This window comes from Anomaloglossus baeobatrachus, unplaced genomic scaffold (genome assembly GCF_048569485.1).
Source record: "Anomaloglossus baeobatrachus isolate aAnoBae1 unplaced genomic scaffold, aAnoBae1.hap1 Scaffold_243, whole genome shotgun sequence".
In the NCBI taxonomy this organism is placed as follows: domain Eukaryota; kingdom Metazoa; phylum Chordata; class Amphibia; order Anura; family Aromobatidae; genus Anomaloglossus; species Anomaloglossus baeobatrachus.
The window spans coordinates 370,180-389,699 of record NW_027442056.1 but is presented as its reverse complement, the minus strand read 5'-3'; the positions used below and the strand labels follow the sequence as shown (position 1 = coordinate 389,699).

The window sequence follows — 19,520 nt, the reverse complement described above, 5'->3', positions numbered from 1 at the left end:
GGATGAATAAAGCAAGTAAAAAGTGTGTTAGATAAAAATTCATTTCAATTCGCTAATCGGGCTAATATGAATCAGGTGAATCGAGTTCTGCTTTTGGAAACTGGGTTAAGAAGGGGTGCACCGTTCCTGGAGGTACTGCAATACCAGGTCAATGCGTGGAGTGGACAGAGCAAGCTCTTTTTCCATCTCCCTGTTCTAAAAATCCATTTAATATATGGTCCCCAGATAGGGGACGTATCAGATATTAAACTGATAAGAACAGATACTACACTTGATCTTAGCCAAAAGGCCGAGAAGCGATAACCAGAATTGGTTTGGGCCTCGAGTGGCACCCTGGACTATGCCGGACACATCTTAGGGAGAGAGAGCGAGAGGGAGACAAACCCACGCCTACACAAGACATTTTGTCACCCAAGCCAACCCTTGAAAAGGCTGCTTTGCAGAGCAAAAACAAGAAGAATGGTGCGTTTTGCAGCCGCCGCCCACTGCAATGAATCTGAATAACTCCTCCTTTAGGGCGCAAGCAACTCCCCTCCCCCTTGCAGTCTTTCCAATTCACGATACAAAAAGACGGACAGGACAGGTTGCCTGACTTTCCGTCACTGCCACCCTTTGCCATCCTTACCCGTAGAAAGCCCTTTCATCATCCCCAAACCCTAATCTTTTCCCTTTCCTTCCCAGCCCCCAAACCCTGCCCTCTGTACCTTTCTCACCACCCGCTTCCCTTCTCCTGTCATCCCCCTACCACCCGGGAAAAAAAGAGATTGCCCCCTCCTTCCACTAGCCCACCCTCCCACCCAAAGAACAACTTCTTCTGCGCAGCTTGTTTTCTAGGCAGCAGCGCTATTGTGATGTCATCGGGGGGCATTGTGACAAGCCGCCAGTGTTCCGTCTCTTCATGTTGTGCACTGTTCAAACCGAAAATACATCAACAGGCAGGCTACAGAAAAGCTTACTAACAAAGGTTAGAGAGGGGCTTTCTCAGAGGGCTTTTTACAGTTTGTCTATTCCCAATTAGCCGGTTTAGTATACTTAATGAAAGTACTAATTCTTTCATAGGCCGCCCATTCTTAGTATTTGACGTTCAGGTAACAACAGGTAACTTTATTTGGAGTGGAAGCAGAGAGATAACACCAGATGCCAATTGTAGATCCTCTCACACCTGTGGTCACTGCAGCATCTGACTCCACTTTGTCCAAAAGGGATCTATTCCATTCAATTACACATGATCTAGATTAGACTGACAACAAGATACTGCACGGGACATAGCAGAGTTGGTGAAGTTGAGTGGTGATGAGTTTGCTATTTGGATGAATAAAGCAAGTAAAAAGTGTGTTAGATAAAAATTCATTTCAATTCGCTAATCGGGCTAATATGAATCAGGTGAATCGAGTTCTGCTTTTGGAAACTGGGTTAAGAAGGGGTGCACCGTTCCTGGAGGTACTGCAATACCAGGTCAATGCGTGGAGTGGACAGAGCAAGCTCTTTTTCCATCTCCCTGTTCTAAAAATCCATTTAATATATGGTCCCCAGATAGGGGACGTATCAGATATTAAACTGATAAGAACAGATACTACACTTGATCTTAGCCAAAAGGCCGAGAAGCGATAACCAGAATTGGTTTGGGCCTCGAGTGGCACCCTGGCCTATGCCGGACACATCTTAGGGAGAGAGAGCGAGAGGGAGACAAACCCACGCCTACACAAGACATTTTGTCACCCAAGCCAACCCTTGAAAAGGCTGCTTTGCAGAGCAAAAACAAGAAGAATGGTGCGTTTTGCAGCCGCCGCCCACTGCAATGAATCTGAATAACTCCTCCTTTAGGGCGCAAGCAACTCCCCTCCCCCTTGCAGTCTTTCCAATTCACGATACAAAAAGACGGACAGGACAGGTTGCCTGACTTTCCGTCACTGCCACCCTTTGCCATCCTTACCCGTAGAAAGCCCTTTCATCATCCCCAAACCCTAATCTTTTCCCTTTCCTTCCCAGCCCCCAAACCCTGCCCTCTGTACCTTTCTCACCACCCGCTTCCCTTCTCCTGTCATCCCCCTACCACCCGGGAAAAAAAGAGATTGCCCCCTCCTTCCACTAGCCCACCCTCCCACCCAAAGAACAACTTCTTCTGCGCAGCTTGTTTTCTAGGCAGCAGCGCTATTGTGATGTCATCGGGGGGCATTGTGACAAGCCGCCAGTGTTCCGTCTCTTCATGTTGTGCACTGTTCAAACCGAAAATACATCAACAGGCAGGCTACAGAAAAGCTTACTAACAAAGGTTAGAGAGGGGCTTTCTCAGAGGGCTTTTTACAGTTTGTCTATTCCCAATTAGCCGGTTTAGTATACTTAATGAAAGTACTAATTCTTTCATAGGCCGCCCATTCTTAGTATTTGACGTTCAGGTAACAACAGGTAACTTTATTTGGAGTGGAAGCAGAGAGATAACACCAGATGCCAATTGTAGATCCTCTCACACCTGTGGTCACTGCAGCATCTGACTCCACTTTGTCCAAAAGGGATCTATTCCATTCAATTACACATGATCTAGATTAGACTGACAACAAGATACTGCACGGGACATAGCAGAGTTGGTGAAGTTGAGTGGTGATGAGTTTGCTATTTGGATGAATAAAGCAAGTAAAAAGTGTGTTAGATAAAAATTCATTTCAATTCGCTAATCGGGCTAATATGAATCAGGTGAATCGAGTTCTGCTTTTGGAAACTGGGTTAAGAAGGGGTGCACCGTTCCTGGAGGTACTGCAATACCAGGTCAATGCGTGGAGTGGACAGAGCAAGCTCTTTTTCCATCTCCCTGTTCTAAAAATCCATTTAATATATGGTCCCCAGATAGGGGACGTATCAGATATTAAACTGATAAGAACAGATACTACACTTGATCTTAGCCAAAAGGCCGAGAAGCGATAACCAGAATTGGTTTGGGCCTCGAGTGGCACCCTGGCCTATGCCGGACACATCTTAGGGAGAGAGAGCGAGAGGGAGACAAACCCACGCCTACACAAGACATTTTGTCACCCAAGCCAACCCTTGAAAAGGCTGCTTTGCAGAGCAAAAACAAGAAGAATGGTGCGTTTTGCAGCCGCCGCCCACTGCAATGAATCTGAATAACTCCTCCTTTAGGGCGCAAGCAACTCCCCTCCCCCTTGCAGTCTTTCCAATTCACGATACAAAAAGACGGACAGGACAGGTTGCCTGACTTTCCGTCACTGCCACCCTTTGCCATCCTTACCCGTAGAAAGCCCTTTCATCATCCCCAAACCCTAATCTTTTCCCTTTCCTTCCCAGCCCCCAAACCCTGCCCTCTGTACCTTTCTCACCACCCGCTTCCCTTCTCCTGTCATCCCCCTACCACCCGGGAAAAAAAGAGATTGCCCCCTCCTTCCACTAGCCCACCCTCCCACCCAAAGAACAACTTCTTCTGCGCAGCTTGTTTTCTAGGCAGCAGCGCTATTGTGATGTCATCGGGGGGCATTGTGACAAGCCGCCAGTGTTCCGTCTCTTCATGTTGTGCACTGTTCAAACCGAAAATACATCAACAGGCAGGCTACAGAAAAGCTTACTAACAAAGGTTAGAGAGGGGCTTTCTCAGAGGGCTTTTTACAGTTTGTCTATTCCCAATTAGCCGGTTTAGTATACTTAATGAAAGTACTAATTCTTTCATAGGCCGCCCATTCTTAGTATTTGACGTTCAGGTAACAACAGGTAACTTTATTTGGAGTGGAAGCAGAGAGATAACACCAGATGCCAATTGTAGATCCTCTCACACCTGTGGTCACTGCAGCATCTGACTCCACTTTGTCCAAAAGGGATCTATTCCATTCAATTACACATGATCTAGATTAGACTGACAACAAGATACTGCACGGGACATAGCAGAGTTGGTGAAGTTGAGTGGTGATGAGTTTGCTATTTGGATGAATAAAGCAAGTAAAAAGTGTGTTAGATAAAAATTCATTTCAATTCGCTAATCGGGCTAATATGAATCAGGTGAATCGAGTTCTGCTTTTGGAAACTGGGTTAAGAAGGGGTGCACCGTTCCTGGAGGTACTGCAATACCAGGTCAATGCGTGGAGTGGACAGAGCAAGCTCTTTTTCCATCTCCCTGTTCTAAAAATCCATTTAATATATGGTCCCCAGATAGGGGACGTATCAGATATTAAACTGATAAGAACAGATACTACACTTGATCTTAGCCAAAAGGCCGAGAAGCGATAACCAGAATTGGTTTGGGCCTCGAGTGGCACCCTGGCCTATGCCGGACACATCTTAGGGAGAGAGAGCGAGAGGGAGACAAACCCACGCCTACACAAGACATTTTGTCACCCAAGCCAACCCTTGAAAAGGCTGCTTTGCAGAGCAAAAACAAGAAGAATGGTGCGTTTTGCAGCCGCCGCCCACTGCAATGAATCTGAATAACTCCTCCTTTAGGGCGCAAGCAACTCCCCTCCCCCTTGCAGTCTTTCCAATTCACGATACAAAAAGACGGACAGGACAGGTTGCCTGACTTTCCGTCACTGCCACCCTTTGCCATCCTTACCCGTAGAAAGCCCTTTCATCATCCCCAAACCCTAATCTTTTCCCTTTCCTTCCCAGCCCCCAAACCCTGCCCTCTGTACCTTTCTCACCACCCGCTTCCCTTCTCCTGTCATCCCCCTACCACCCGGGAAAAAAAGAGATTGCCCCCTCCTTCCACTAGCCCACCCTCCCACCCAAAGAACAACTTCTTCTGCGCAGCTTGTTTTCTAGGCAGCAGCGCTATTGTGATGTCATCGGGGGGCATTGTGACAAGCCGCCAGTGTTCCGTCTCTTCATGTTGTGCACTGTTCAAACCGAAAATACATCAACAGGCAGGCTACAGAAAAGCTTACTAACAAAGGTTAGAGAGGGGCTTTCTCAGAGGGCTTTTTACAGTTTGTCTATTCCCAATTAGCCGGTTTAGTATACTTAATGAAAGTACTAATTCTTTCATAGGCCGCCCATTCTTAGTATTTGACGTTCAGGTAACAACAGGTAACTTTATTTGGAGTGGAAGCAGAGAGATAACACCAGATGCCAATTGTAGATCCTCTCACACCTGTGGTCACTGCAGCATCTGACTCCACTTTGTCCAAAAGGGATCTATTCCATTCAATTACACATGATCTAGATTAGACTGACAACAAGATACTGCACGGGACATAGCAGAGTTGGTGAAGTTGAGTGGTGATGAGTTTGCTATTTGGATGAATAAAGCAAGTAAAAAGTGTGTTAGATAAAAATTCATTTCAATTCGCTAATCGGGCTAATATGAATCAGGTGAATCGAGTTCTGCTTTTGGAAACTGGGTTAAGAAGGGGTGCACCGTTCCTGGAGGTACTGCAATACCAGGTCAATGCGTGGAGTGGACAGAGCAAGCTCTTTTTCCATCTCCCTGTTCTAAAAATCCATTTAATATATGGTCCCCAGATAGGGGACGTATCAGATATTAAACTGATAAGAACAGATACTACACTTGATCTTAGCCAAAAGGCCGAGAAGCGATAACCAGAATTGGTTTGGGCCTCGAGTGGCACCCTGGCCTATGCCGGACACATCTTAGGGAGAGAGAGCGAGAGGGAGACAAACCCACGCCTACACAAGACATTTTGTCACCCAAGCCAACCCTTGAAAAGGCTGCTTTGCAGAGCAAAAACAAGAAGAATGGTGCGTTTTGCAGCCGCCGCCCACTGCAATGAATCTGAATAACTCCTCCTTTAGGGCGCAAGCAACTCCCCTCCCCCTTGCAGTCTTTCCAATTCACGATACAAAAAGACGGACAGGACAGGTTGCCTGACTTTCCGTCACTGCCACCCTTTGCCATCCTTACCCGTAGAAAGCCCTTTCATCATCCCCAAACCCTAATCTTTTCCCTTTCCTTCCCAGCCCCCAAACCCTGCCCTCTGTACCTTTCTCACCACCCGCTTCCCTTCTCCTGTCATCCCCCTACCACCCGGGAAAAAAAGAGATTGCCCCCTCCTTCCACTAGCCCACCCTCCCACCCAAAGAACAACTTCTTCTGCGCAGCTTGTTTTCTAGGCAGCAGCGCTATTGTGATGTCATCGGGGGGCATTGTGACAAGCCGCCAGTGTTCCGTCTCTTCATGTTGTGCACTGTTCAAACCGAAAATACATCAACAGGCAGGCTACAGAAAAGCTTACTAACAAAGGTTAGAGAGGGGCTTTCTCAGAGGGCTTTTTACAGTTTGTCTATTCCCAATTAGCCGGTTTAGTATACTTAATGAAAGTACTAATTCTTTCATAGGCCGCCCATTCTTAGTATTTGACGTTCAGGTAACAACAGGTAACTTTATTTGGAGTGGAAGCAGAGAGATAACACCAGATGCCAATTGTAGATCCTCTCACACCTGTGGTCACTGCAGCATCTGACTCCACTTTGTCCAAAAGGGATCTATTCCATTCAATTACACATGATCTAGATTAGACTGACAACAAGATACTGCACGGGACATAGCAGAGTTGGTGAAGTTGAGTGGTGATGAGTTTGCTATTTGGATGAATAAAGCAAGTAAAAAGTGTGTTAGATAAAAATTCATTTCAATTCGCTAATCGGGCTAATATGAATCAGGTGAATCGAGTTCTGCTTTTGGAAACTGGGTTAAGAAGGGGTGCACCGTTCCTGGAGGTACTGCAATACCAGGTCAATGCGTGGAGTGGACAGAGCAAGCTCTTTTTCCATCTCCCTGTTCTAAAAATCCATTTAATATATGGTCCCCAGATAGGGGACGTATCAGATATTAAACTGATAAGAACAGATACTACACTTGATCTTAGCCAAAAGGCCGAGAAGCGATAACCAGAATTGGTTTGGGCCTCGAGTGGCACCCTGGCCTATGCCGGACACATCTTAGGGAGAGAGAGCGAGAGGGAGACAAACCCACGCCTACACAAGACATTTTGTCACCCAAGCCAACCCTTGAAAAGGCTGCTTTGCAGAGCAAAAACAAGAAGAATGGTGCGTTTTGCAGCCGCCGCCCACTGCAATGAATCTGAATAACTCCTCCTTTAGGGCGCAAGCAACTCCCCTCCCCCTTGCAGTCTTTCCAATTCACGATACAAAAAGACGGACAGGACAGGTTGCCTGACTTTCCGTCACTGCCACCCTTTGCCATCCTTACCCGTAGAAAGCCCTTTCATCATCCCCAAACCCTAATCTTTTCCCTTTCCTTCCCAGCCCCCAAACCCTGCCCTCTGTACCTTTCTCACCACCCGCTTCCCTTCTCCTGTCATCCCCCTACCACCCGGGAAAAAAAGAGATTGCCCCCTCCTTCCACTAGCCCACCCTCCCACCCAAAGAACAACTTCTTCTGCGCAGCTTGTTTTCTAGGCAGCAGCGCTATTGTGATGTCATCGGGGGGCATTGTGACAAGCCGCCAGTGTTCCGTCTCTTCATGTTGTGCACTGTTCAAACCGAAAATACATCAACAGGCAGGCTACAGAAAAGCTTACTAACAAAGGTTAGAGAGGGGCTTTCTCAGAGGGCTTTTTACAGTTTGTCTATTCCCAATTAGCCGGTTTAGTATACTTAATGAAAGTACTAATTCTTTCATAGGCCGCCCATTCTTAGTATTTGACGTTCAGGTAACAACAGGTAACTTTATTTGGAGTGGAAGCAGAGAGATAACACCAGATGCCAATTGTAGATCCTCTCACACCTGTGGTCACTGCAGCATCTGACTCCACTTTGTCCAAAAGGGATCTATTCCATTCAATTACACATGATCTAGATTAGACTGACAACAAGATACTGCACGGGACATAGCAGAGTTGGTGAAGTTGAGTGGTGATGAGTTTGCTATTTGGATGAATAAAGCAAGTAAAAAGTGTGTTAGATAAAAATTCATTTCAATTCGCTAATCGGGCTAATATGAATCAGGTGAATCGAGTTCTGCTTTTGGAAACTGGGTTAAGAAGGGGTGCACCGTTCCTGGAGGTACTGCAATACCAGGTCAATGCGTGGAGTGGACAGAGCAAGCTCTTTTTCCATCTCCCTGTTCTAAAAATCCATTTAATATATGGTCCCCAGATAGGGGACGTATCAGATATTAAACTGATAAGAACAGATACTACACTTGATCTTAGCCAAAAGGCCGAGAAGCGATAACCAGAATTGGTTTGGGCCTCGAGTGGCACCCTGGCCTATGCCGGACACATCTTAGGGAGAGAGAGCGAGAGGGAGACAAACCCACGCCTACACAAGACATTTTGTCACCCAAGCCAACCCTTGAAAAGGCTGCTTTGCAGAGCAAAAACAAGAAGAATGGTGCGTTTTGCAGCCGCCGCCCACTGCAATGAATCTGAATAACTCCTCCTTTAGGGCGCAAGCAACTCCCCTCCCCCTTGCAGTCTTTCCAATTCACGATACAAAAAGACGGACAGGACAGGTTGCCTGACTTTCCGTCACTGCCACCCTTTGCCATCCTTACCCGTAGAAAGCCCTTTCATCATCCCCAAACCCTAATCTTTTCCCTTTCCTTCCCAGCCCCCAAACCCTGCCCTCTGTACCTTTCTCACCACCCGCTTCCCTTCTCCTGTCATCCCCCTACCACCCGGGAAAAAAAGAGATTGCCCCCTCCTTCCACTAGCCCACCCTCCCACCCAAAGAACAACTTCTTCTGCGCAGCTTGTTTTCTAGGCAGCAGCGCTATTGTGATGTCATCGGGGGGCATTGTGACAAGCCGCCAGTGTTCCGTCTCTTCATGTTGTGCACTGTTCAAACCGAAAATACATCAACAGGCAGGCTACAGAAAAGCTTACTAACAAAGGTTAGAGAGGGGCTTTCTCAGAGGGCTTTTTACAGTTTGTCTATTCCCAATTAGCCGGTTTAGTATACTTAATGAAAGTACTAATTCTTTCATAGGCCGCCCATTCTTAGTATTTGACGTTCAGGTAACAACAGGTAACTTTATTTGGAGTGGAAGCAGAGAGATAACACCAGATGCCAATTGTAGATCCTCTCACACCTGTGGTCACTGCAGCATCTGACTCCACTTTGTCCAAAAGGGATCTATTCCATTCAATTACACATGATCTAGATTAGACTGACAACAAGATACTGCACGGGACATAGCAGAGTTGGTGAAGTTGAGTGGTGATGAGTTTGCTATTTGGATGAATAAAGCAAGTAAAAAGTGTGTTAGATAAAAATTCATTTCAATTCGCTAATCGGGCTAATATGAATCAGGTGAATCGAGTTCTGCTTTTGGAAACTGGGTTAAGAAGGGGTGCACCGTTCCTGGAGGTACTGCAATACCAGGTCAATGCGTGGAGTGGACAGAGCAAGCTCTTTTTCCATCTCCCTGTTCTAAAAATCCATTTAATATATGGTCCCCAGATAGGGGACGTATCAGATATTAAACTGATAAGAACAGATTTTTGATTTAATGAAGCTTTCCAAAGCACCACAAAAAATGCATGACCGAAGTCACACCAAAAACAGTGCAAAGGCTAGGATTCGTGTGGACCCCACCGTGAGGAGAGGATCCCCAAAAATCAACCCCGTCCCTCCGAGCCAGAAGGCCACAGCAAGGGTCAGGGATCTTCGGTGCTCCCCCAAGCCGAAGCCTGGTTGAGCCTTGTCGTTGCTCCCAGCGTCCACCCAGGCATCTTACCCAAGTGGAGTAGAGAGCTACTAGTTGTTGGTTTCGCAGCCGAAACTGCCCGGACCGTCAACCGGTGTTGGTTTCTCAGCCCAAGGCTAACCGGACCTCCAACCGGGTGTTGGTTTCTCAGCCGAAGCTGACCCAGACCTCCAACCGGGTGTTGGTTTCTCTGCCGAAGCTGACCCAGACCTCCAACCGGGTGTTAGTTTCTCAGCCCAAAGCTGACCAGACCTCCGACCGGGATTATAAAAATTTCCCTTCCTAGCCAGAAGGCCGGGATAGGGTAATATGCTCAAAAAGTATGAAAAGGCAAGGTACGGTGTGCTACAGAGCCCAAGGCTTGCCGGGGTCCCAAGCCAGCAAGCTCAGACTCACTCCAGGGTCGTCAGTCCTGGGGCACGTTGTACCATAGCCCCCCACCCTTACTCAGTCTAATAGCCTCGATCCTGGTAGGGCCATGTTTTCCTCTAGATGAATATACTATCCACCCAGAGTACTAGCAAGCGCAACCTTCCAGTGTGCATTGTATCATTGTACTAAGGTGGCCTGGAGCTTAAACCACCTCTTCGAACAACACTACACTTGATCTTAGCCAAAAGGCCGAGAAGCGATAACCAGAATTGGTTTGGGCCTCGAGTGGCACCCTGGCCTATGCCGGACACATCTTAGGGAGAGAGAGCGAGAGGGAGACAAACCCACGCCTACACAAGACATTTTGTCACCCAAGCCAACCCTTGAAAAGGCTGCTTTGCAGAGCAAAAACAAGAAGAATGGTGCGTTTTGCAGCCGCCGCCCACTGCAATGAATCTGAATAACTCCTCCTTTAGGGCGCAAGCAACTCCCCTCCCCCTTGCAGTCTTTCCAATTCACGATACAAAAAGACGGACAGGACAGGTTGCCTGACTTTCCGTCACTGCCACCCTTTGCCATCCTTACCCGTAGAAAGCCCTTTCATCATCCCCAAACCCTAATCTTTTCCCTTTCCTTCCCAGCCCCCAAACCCTGCCCTCTGTACCTTTCTCACCACCCGCTTCCCTTCTCCTGTCATCCCCCTACCACCCGGGAAAAAAAGAGATTGCCCCCTCCTTCCACTAGCCCACCCTCCCACCCAAAGAACAACTTCTTCTGCGCAGCTTGTTTTCTAGGCAGCAGCGCTATTGTGATGTCATCGGGGGGCATTGTGACAAGCCGCCAGTGTTCCGTCTCTTCATGTTGTGCACTGTTCAAACCGAAAATACATCAACAGGCAGGCTACAGAAAAGCTTACTAACAAAGGTTAGAGAGGGGCTTTCTCAGAGGGCTTTTTACAGTTTGTCTATTCCCAATTAGCCGGTTTAGTATACTTAATGAAAGTACTAATTCTTTCATAGGCCGCCCATTCTTAGTATTTGACGTTCAGGTAACAACAGGTAACTTTATTTGGAGTGGAAGCAGAGAGATAACACCAGATGCCAATTGTAGATCCTCTCACACCTGTGGTCACTGCAGCATCTGACTCCACTTTGTCCAAAAGGGATCTATTCCATTCAATTACACATGATCTAGATTAGACTGACAACAAGATACTGCACGGGACATAGCAGAGTTGGTGAAGTTGAGTGGTGATGAGTTTGCTATTTGGATGAATAAAGCAAGTAAAAAGTGTGTTAGATAAAAATTCATTTCAATTCGCTAATCGGGCTAATATGAATCAGGTGAATCGAGTTCTGCTTTTGGAAACTGGGTTAAGAAGGGGTGCACCGTTCCTGGAGGTACTGCAATACCAGGTCAATGCGTGGAGTGGACAGAGCAAGCTCTTTTTCCATCTCCCTGTTCTAAAAATCCATTTAATATATGGTCCCCAGATAGGGGACGTATCAGATATTAAACTGATAAGAACAGATACTACACTTGATCTTAGCCAAAAGGCCGAGAAGCGATAACCAGAATTGGTTTGGGCCTCGAGTGGCACCCTGGCCTATGCCGGACACATCTTAGGGAGAGAGAGCGAGAGGGAGACAAACCCACGCCTACACAAGACATTTTGTCACCCAAGCCAACCCTTGAAAAGACTGCTTTGCAGAGCAAAAACAAGAAGAATGGTGCGTTTTGCAGCCGCCGCCCACTGCAATGAATCTGAATAACTCCTCCTTTAGGGCGCAAGCAACTCCCCTCCCCCTTGCAGTCTTTCCAATTCACGATACAAAAAGACGGACAGGACAGGTTGCCTGACTTTCCGTCACTGCCACCCTTTGCCATCCTTACCCGTAGAAAGCCCTTTCATCATCCCCAAACCCTAATCTTTTCCCTTTCCTTCCCAGCCCCCAAACCCTGCCCTCTGTACCTTTCTCACCACCCGCTTCCCTTCTCCTGTCATCCCCCTACCACCCGGGAAAAAAAGAGATTGCCCCCTCCTTCCACTAGCCCACCCTCCCACCCAAAGAACAACTTCTTCTGCGCAGCTTGTTTTCTAGGCAGCAGCGCTATTGTGATGTCATCGGGGGGCATTGTGACAAGCCGCCAGTGTTCCGTCTCTTCATGTTGTGCACTGTTCAAACCGAAAATACATCAACAGGCAGGCTACAGAAAAGCTTACTAACAAAGGTTAGAGAGGGGCTTTCTCAGAGGGCTTTTTACAGTTTGTCTATTCCCAATTAGCCGGTTTAGTATACTTAATGAAAGTACTAATTCTTTCATAGGCCGCCCATTCTTAGTATTTGACGTTCAGGTAACAACAGGTAACTTTATTTGGAGTGGAAGCAGAGAGATAACACCAGATGCCAATTGTAGATCCTCTCACACCTGTGGTCACTGCAGCATCTGACTCCACTTTGTCCAAAAGGGATCTATTCCATTCAATTACACATGATCTAGATTAGACTGACAACAAGATACTGCACGGGACATAGCAGAGTTGGTGAAGTTGAGTGGTGATGAGTTTGCTATTTGGATGAATAAAGCAAGTAAAAAGTGTGTTAGATAAAAATTCATTTCAATTCGCTAATCGGGCTAATATGAATCAGGTGAATCGAGTTCTGCTTTTGGAAACTGGGTTAAGAAGGGGTGCACCGTTCCTGGAGGTACTGCAATACCAGGTCAATGCGTGGAGTGGACAGAGCAAGCTCTTTTTCCATCTCCCTGTTCTAAAAATCCATTTAATATATGGTCCCCAGATAGGGGACGTATCAGATATTAAACTGATAAGAACAGATACTACACTTGATCTTAGCCAAAAGGCCGAGAAGCGATAACCAGAATTGGTTTGGGCCTCGAGTGGCACCCTGGCCTATGCCGGACACATCTTAGGGAGAGAGAGCGAGAGGGAGACAAACCCACGCCTACACAAGACATTTTGTCACCCAAGCCAACCCTTGAAAAGGCTGCTTTGCAGAGCAAAAACAAGAAGAATGGTGCGTTTTGCAGCCGCCGCCCACTGCAATGAATCTGAATAACTCCTCCTTTAGGGCGCAAGCAACTCCCCTCCCCCTTGCAGTCTTTCCAATTCACGATACAAAAAGACGGACAGGACAGGTTGCCTGACTTTCCGTCACTGCCACCCTTTGCCATCCTTACCCGTAGAAAGCCCTTTCATCATCCCCAAACCCTAATCTTTTCCCTTTCCTTCCCAGCCCCCAAACCCTGCCCTCTGTACCTTTCTCACCACCCGCTTCCCTTCTCCTGTCATCCCCCTACCACCCGGGAAAAAAAGAGATTGCCCCCTCCTTCCACTAGCCCACCCTCCCACCCAAAGAACAACTTCTTCTGCGCAGCTTGTTTTCTAGGCAGCAGCGCTATTGTGATGTCATCGGGGGGCATTGTGACAAGCCGCCAGTGTTCCGTCTCTTCATGTTGTGCACTGTTCAAACCGAAAATACATCAACAGGCAGGCTACAGAAAAGCTTACTAACAAAGGTTAGAGAGGGGCTTTCTCAGAGGGCTTTTTACAGTTTGTCTATTCCCAATTAGCCGGTTTAGTATACTTAATGAAAGTACTAATTCTTTCATAGGCCGCCCATTCTTAGTATTTGACGTTCAGGTAACAACAGGTAACTTTATTTGGAGTGGAAGCAGAGAGATAACACCAGATGCCAATTGTAGATCCTCTCACACCTGTGGTCACTGCAGCATCTGACTCCACTTTGTCCAAAAGGGATCTATTCCATTCAATTACACATGATCTAGATTAGACTGACAACAAGATACTGCACGGGACATAGCAGAGTTGGTGAAGTTGAGTGGTGATGAGTTTGCTATTTGGATGAATAAAGCAAGTAAAAAGTGTGTTAGATAAAAATTCATTTCAATTCGCTAATCGGGCTAATATGAATCAGGTGAATCGAGTTCTGCTTTTGGAAACTGGGTTAAGAAGGGGTGCACCGTTCCTGGAGGTACTGCAATACCAGGTCAATGCGTGGAGTGGACAGAGCAAGCTCTTTTTCCATCTCCCTGTTCTAAAAATCCATTTAATATATGGTCCCCAGATAGGGGACGTATCAGATATTAAACTGATAAGAACAGATTTTTGATTTAATGAAGCTTTCCAAAGCACCGCAAAAAATGCATGACCGAAGTCACACCAAAAACAGTGCAAAGGCTAGGATTCGTGTGGACCCCTCCGTGAGGAGAGGGTCCCCAAAAATCAACCCCGTCCCTCCGAGCCAGAAGGCCACAGCAAGGGTCAGGGATCTTCGGTGCTCCCCCAAGCCGAAGCCTGGTTGAGCCTTGTCGTTGCTCCCAGCGTCCACCCAGGCATCTTACCCAAGTGGAGTAGAGAGCTACTAGTTGTTGGTTTCGCAGCCGAAACTGCCCGGACCGTCAACCGGTGTTGGTTTCTCAGCCCAAGGCTAACCGGACCTCCAACCGGGTGTTGGTTTCTCAGCCGAAGCTGACCCGGACCTCCAACCGGGTGTTGGTTTCTCAGCCGAAGCTGACCCAGACCTCCAACCGGGTGTTGGTTTCTCAGCCGAAGCTGACCCGGACCTCCAACCGGGTGTTGGTTTCTCAGCCCAAAGCTGAACGGACCTCCGACCATGATTATAAAAATTTCCCTTCCTAGCCAGAAGGCCGGGATAGAGCAATATGCTCAGAAAGTATGAAAGGGCAAGGTACGGTGTGCTACAGAGCCCAAGGCTCGCCGGGGTCCCAAGCCAGCAAGCTCAGACTCACTCCAGGGTCGTCAGTCCTGGGGCACATTGCACCATAGCCCCCACACTTACTCAGTCTAATAGCCTCGATCCTGGTAGGGCCATGTTTTCCTCTAGATGAATATACTATACATCAAGAGTACTAGCAAGCGCAACCTTCCAGTGTGCATTGCATCTGCCGAGCCTCACAGATACTACACTTGATCTTAGCCAAAAGGCCGAGAAGCGATAACCAGAATTGGTTTGGGCCTCGAGTGGCACCCTGGCCTATGCCGGACACATCTTAGGGAGAGAGAGCGAGAGGGAGACAAACCCACGCCTACACAAGACATTTTGTCACCCAAGCCAACCCTTGAAAAGGCTGCTTTGCAGAGCAAAAACAAGAAGAATGGTGCGTTTTGCAGCCGCCGCCCACTGCAATGAATCTGAATAACTCCTCCTTTAGGGCGCAAGCAACTCCCCTCCCCCTTGCAGTCTTTCCAATTCACGATACAAAAAGACGGACAGGACAGGTTGCCTGACTTTCCGTCACTGCCACCCTTTGCCATCCTTACCCGTAGAAAGCCCTTTCATCATCCCCAAACCCTAATCTTTTCCCTTTCCTTCCCAGCCCCCAAACCCTGCCCTCTGTACCTTTCTCACCACCCGCTTCCCTTCTCCTGTCATCCCCCTACCACCCGGGAAAAAAAGAGATTGCCCCCCTCCTTCCACTAGCCCACCCTCCCACCCAAAGAACAACTTCTTCTGCGCAGCTTGTTTTCTAGGCAGCAGCGCTATTGTGATGTCATCGGGGGGCATTGTGACAAGCCGCCAGTGTTCCGTCTCTTCATGTTGTGCACTGTTCAAACCGAAAATACATCAACAGGCAGGCTACAGAAAAGCTTACTAACAAAGGTTAGAGAGGGGCTTTCTCAGAGGGCTTTTTACAGTTTGTCTATTCCCAATTAGCCGGTTTAGTATACTTAATGAAAGTACTAATTCTTTCATAGGCCGCCCATTCTTAGTATTTGACGTTCAGGTAACAACAGGTAACTTTATTTGGAGTGGAAGCAGAGAGATAACACCAGATGCCAATTGTAGATCCTCTCACACCTGTGGTCACTGCAGCATCTGACTCCACTTTGTCCAAAAGGGATCTATTCCATTCAATTACACATGATCTAGATTAGACTGACAACAAGATACTGCACGGGACATAGCAGAGTTGGTGAAGTTGAGTGGTGATGAGTTTGCTATTTGGATGAATAAAGCAAGTAAAAAGTGTGTTAGATAAAAATTCATTTCAATTCGCTAATCGGGCTAATATGAATCAGGTGAATCGAGTTCTGCTTTTGGAAACTGGGTTAAGAAGGGGTGCACCGTTCCTGGAGGTACTGCAATACCAGGTCAATGCGTGGAGTGGACAGAGCAAGCTCTTTTTCCATCTCCCTGTTCTAAAAATCCATTTAATATATGGTCCCCAGATAGGGGACGTATCAGATATTAAACTGATAAGAACAGATACTACACTTGATCTTAGCCAAAAGGCCGAGAAGCGATAACCAGAATTGGTTTGGGCCTCGAGTGGCACCCTGGCCTATGCCGGACACATCTTAGGGAGAGAGAGCGAGAGGGAGACAAACCCACGCCTACACAAGACATTTTGTCACCCAAGCCAACCCTTGAAAAGGCTGCTTTGCAGAGCAAAAACAAGAAGAATGGTGCGTTTTGCAGCCGCCGCCCACTGCAATGAATCTGAATAACTCCTCCTTTAGGGCGCAAGCAACTCCCCTCCCCCTTGCAGTCTTTCCAATTCACGATACAAAAAGACGGACAGGACAGGTTGCCTGACTTTCCGTCACTGCCACCCTTTGCCATCCTTACCCGTAGAAAGCCCTTTCATCATCCCCAAACCCTAATCTTTTCCCTTTCCTTCCCAGCCCCCAAACCCTGCCCTCTGTACCTTTCTCACCACCCGCTTCCCTTCTCCTGTCATCCCCCTACCACCCGGGAAAAAAAGAGATTGCCCCCTCCTTCCACTAGCCCACCCTCCCACCCAAAGAACAACTTCTTCTGCGCAGCTTGTTTTCTAGGCAGCAGCGCTATTGTGATGTCATCGGGGGGCATTGTGACAAGCCGCCAGTGTTCCGTCTCTTCATGTTGTGCACTGTTCAAACCGAAAATACATCAACAGGCAGGCTACAGAAAAGCTTACTAACAAAGGTTAGAGAGGGGCTTTCTCAGAGGGCTTTTTACAGTTTGTCTATTCCCAATTAGCCGGTTTAGTATACTTAATGAAAGTACTAATTCTTTCATAGGCCGCCCATTCTTAGTATTTGACGTTCAGGTAACAACAGGTAACTTTATTTGGAGTGGAAGCAGAGAGATAACACCAGATGCCAATTGTAGATCCTCTCACACCTGTGGTCACTGCAGCATCTGACTCCACTTTGTCCAAAAGGGATCTATTCCATTCAATTACACATGATCTAGATTAGACTGACAACAAGATACTGCACGGGACATAGCAGAGTTGGTGAAGTTGAGTGGTGATGAGTTTGCTATTTGGATGAATAAAGCAAGTAAAAAGTGTGTTAGATAAAAATTCATTTCAATTCGCTAATCGGGCTAATATGAATCAGGTGAATCGAGTTCTGCTTTTGGAAACTGGGTTAAGAAGGGGTGCACCGTTCCTGGAGGTACTGCAATACCAGGTCAATGCGTGGAGTGGACAGAGCAAGCTCTTTTTCCATCTCCCTGTTCTAAAAATCCATTTAATATATGGTCCCCAGATAGGGGACGTATCAGATATTAAACTGATAAGAACAGATACTACACTTGATCTTAGCCAAAAGGCCGAGAAGCGATAACCAGAATTGGTTTGGGCCTCGAGTGGCACCCTGGCCTATGCCGGACACATCTTAGGGAGAGAGAGCGAGAGGGAGACAAACCCACGCCTACACAAGACATTTTGTCACCCAAGCCAACCCTTGAAAAGGCTGCTTTGCAGAGCAAAAACAAGAAGAATGGTGCGTTTTGCAGCCGCCGCCCACTGCAATGAATCTGAATAACTCCTCCTTTAGGGCGCAAGCAACTCCCCTCCCCCTTGCAGTCTTTCCAATTCACGATACAAAAAGACGGACAGGACAGGTTGCCTGACTTTCCGTCACTGCCACCCTTTGCCATCCTTACCCGTAGAAAGCCCTTTCATCATCCCCAAACCCTAATCTTTTCCCTTTCCTTCCCAGCCCCCAAACCCTGCCCTCTGTACCTTTCTCACCACCCGCTTCCCTTCTCCTGTCATCCCCCTACCACCCGGGAAAAAAAGAGATTGCCCCCTCCTTCCACTAGCCCACCCTCCCACCCAAAGAACAACTTCTTCTGCGCAGCTTGTTTTCTAGGCAGCAGCGCTATTGTGATGTCATCGGGGGGCATTGTGACAAGCCGCCAGTGTTCCGTCTCTTCATGTTGTGCACTGTTCAAACCGAAAATACATCAACAGGCAGGCTACAGAAAAGCTTACTAACAAAGGTTAGAGAGGGGCTTTCTCAGAGGGCTTTTTACAGTTTGTCTATTCCCAATTAGCCGGTTTAGTATACTTAATGAAAGTACTAATTCTTTCATAGGCCGCCCATTCTTAGTATTTGACGTTCAGGTAACAACAGGTAACTTTATTTGGAGTGGAAGCAGAGAGATAACACCAGATGCCAATTGTAGATCCTCTCACACCTGTGGTCACTGCAGCATCTGACTCCACTTTGTCCAAAAGGGATCTATTCCATTCAATTACACATGATCTAGATTAGACTGACAACAAGATACTGCACGGGACATAGCAGAGTTGGTGAAGTTGAGTGGTGATGAGTTTGCTATTTGGATGAATAAAGCAAGTAAAAAGTGTGTTAGATAAAAATTCATTTCAATTCGCTAATCGGGCTAATATGAATCAGGTGAATCGAGTTCTGCTTTTGGAAACTGGGTTAAGAAGGGGTGCACCGTTCCTGGAGGTACTGCAATACCAGGTCAATGCGTGGAGTGGACAGAGCAAGCTCTTTTTCCATCTCCCTGTTCTAAAAATCCATTTAATATATGGTCCCCAGATAGGGGACGTATCAGATATTAAACTGATAAGAACAGATACTACACTTGATCTTAGCCAAAAGGCCGAGAAGCGATAACCAGAATTGGTTTGGGCCTCGAGTGGCACCCTGGCCTATGCCGGACACATCTTAGGGAGAGAGAGAGAGAGGGAGACAAACCCACGCCTACACAAGACATTTTGTCACCCAAGCCAACCCTTGAAAAGGCTGCTTTGCAGAGCAAAAACAAGAAGAATGGTGCGTTTTGCAGCCGCCGCCCACTGCAATGAATCTGAATAACTCCTCCTTTAGGGCGCAAGCAACTCCCCTCCCCCTTGCAGTCTTTCCAATTCACGATACAAAAAGACGGACAGGACAGGTTGCCTGACTTTCCGTCACTGCCACCCTTTGCCATCCTTACCCGTAGAAAGCCCTTTCATCATCCCCAAACCCTAATCTTTTCCCTTTCCTTCCCAGCCCCCAAACCCTGCCCTCTGTACCTTTCTCACCACCCGCTTCCCTTCTCCTGTCATCCCCCTACCACCCGGGAAAAAAAGAGATTGCCCCCTCCTTCCACTAGCCCACCCTCCCACCCAAAGAACAACTTCTTCTGCGCAGCTTGTTTTCTAGGCAGCAGCGCTATTGTGATGTCATTGGGTGGCATTGTGACAAGCCGCCAGTGTTCCATCT

The 19,520-nt window shown here is 47.4% G+C and overlaps 14 non-coding genes and 1 pseudogene across 14 annotated transcripts; all 15 read right to left on the bottom strand.

Annotated features, from left to right (window-relative positions):
- Positions 1-110: 110 nt before the first annotated feature.
- LOC142262256 (U2 spliceosomal RNA) lies at positions 111-301 on the bottom strand. Its single transcript, XR_012729696.1, has one exon. It is a non-coding gene; the product is annotated as a U2 spliceosomal RNA (small nuclear RNA).
- A 1,117-nt stretch (positions 302-1,418) lies between these two features.
- Positions 1,419-1,609, bottom strand: LOC142262255 (U2 spliceosomal RNA). The gene has a single exon (XR_012729695.1). It is a non-coding gene; the product is annotated as a U2 spliceosomal RNA (small nuclear RNA).
- A 1,117-nt stretch (positions 1,610-2,726) lies between these two features.
- LOC142262254 (U2 spliceosomal RNA) lies at positions 2,727-2,917 on the bottom strand. Its single transcript, XR_012729694.1, has one exon. It is a non-coding gene; the product is annotated as a U2 spliceosomal RNA (small nuclear RNA).
- A 1,117-nt stretch (positions 2,918-4,034) lies between these two features.
- Positions 4,035-4,225, bottom strand: LOC142262253 (U2 spliceosomal RNA). The gene has a single exon (XR_012729693.1). It is a non-coding gene; the product is annotated as a U2 spliceosomal RNA (small nuclear RNA).
- A 1,117-nt stretch (positions 4,226-5,342) lies between these two features.
- Positions 5,343-5,533, bottom strand: LOC142262252 (U2 spliceosomal RNA). Its single transcript, XR_012729692.1, has one exon. It is a non-coding gene; the product is annotated as a U2 spliceosomal RNA (small nuclear RNA).
- A 1,117-nt stretch (positions 5,534-6,650) lies between these two features.
- Positions 6,651-6,841, bottom strand: LOC142262251 (U2 spliceosomal RNA). The gene has a single exon (XR_012729691.1). It is a non-coding gene; the product is annotated as a U2 spliceosomal RNA (small nuclear RNA).
- Positions 6,842-7,958: 1,117 nt separating this feature from the next.
- Positions 7,959-8,149, bottom strand: LOC142262250 (U2 spliceosomal RNA). The gene has a single exon (XR_012729690.1). It is a non-coding gene; the product is annotated as a U2 spliceosomal RNA (small nuclear RNA).
- Positions 8,150-9,266: 1,117 nt separating this feature from the next.
- LOC142262294 (U2 spliceosomal RNA) lies at positions 9,267-9,459 on the bottom strand. Its single transcript, XR_012729728.1, has one exon. It is a non-coding gene; the product is annotated as a U2 spliceosomal RNA (small nuclear RNA).
- A 1,919-nt stretch (positions 9,460-11,378) lies between these two features.
- On the bottom strand, positions 11,379-11,569 carry LOC142262249 (U2 spliceosomal RNA). Its single transcript, XR_012729689.1, has one exon. It is a non-coding gene; the product is annotated as a U2 spliceosomal RNA (small nuclear RNA).
- Positions 11,570-12,686: 1,117 nt separating this feature from the next.
- LOC142262246 (U2 spliceosomal RNA) lies at positions 12,687-12,877 on the bottom strand. The gene has a single exon (XR_012729687.1). It is a non-coding gene; the product is annotated as a U2 spliceosomal RNA (small nuclear RNA).
- A 1,117-nt stretch (positions 12,878-13,994) lies between these two features.
- On the bottom strand, positions 13,995-14,187 carry LOC142262301 (U2 spliceosomal RNA). The gene has a single exon (XR_012729735.1). It is a non-coding gene; the product is annotated as a U2 spliceosomal RNA (small nuclear RNA).
- Positions 14,188-14,875: 688 nt separating this feature from the next.
- LOC142262330 (U2 spliceosomal RNA) lies at positions 14,876-15,002 on the bottom strand (annotated as a pseudogene).
- A 1,118-nt stretch (positions 15,003-16,120) lies between these two features.
- Positions 16,121-16,311, bottom strand: LOC142262245 (U2 spliceosomal RNA). The gene has a single exon (XR_012729686.1). It is a non-coding gene; the product is annotated as a U2 spliceosomal RNA (small nuclear RNA).
- A 1,117-nt stretch (positions 16,312-17,428) lies between these two features.
- Positions 17,429-17,619, bottom strand: LOC142262244 (U2 spliceosomal RNA). The gene has a single exon (XR_012729685.1). It is a non-coding gene; the product is annotated as a U2 spliceosomal RNA (small nuclear RNA).
- A 1,117-nt stretch (positions 17,620-18,736) lies between these two features.
- Positions 18,737-18,927, bottom strand: LOC142262243 (U2 spliceosomal RNA). The gene has a single exon (XR_012729684.1). It is a non-coding gene; the product is annotated as a U2 spliceosomal RNA (small nuclear RNA).
- Between the last annotated feature and the right edge of the window lie 593 nt (positions 18,928-19,520).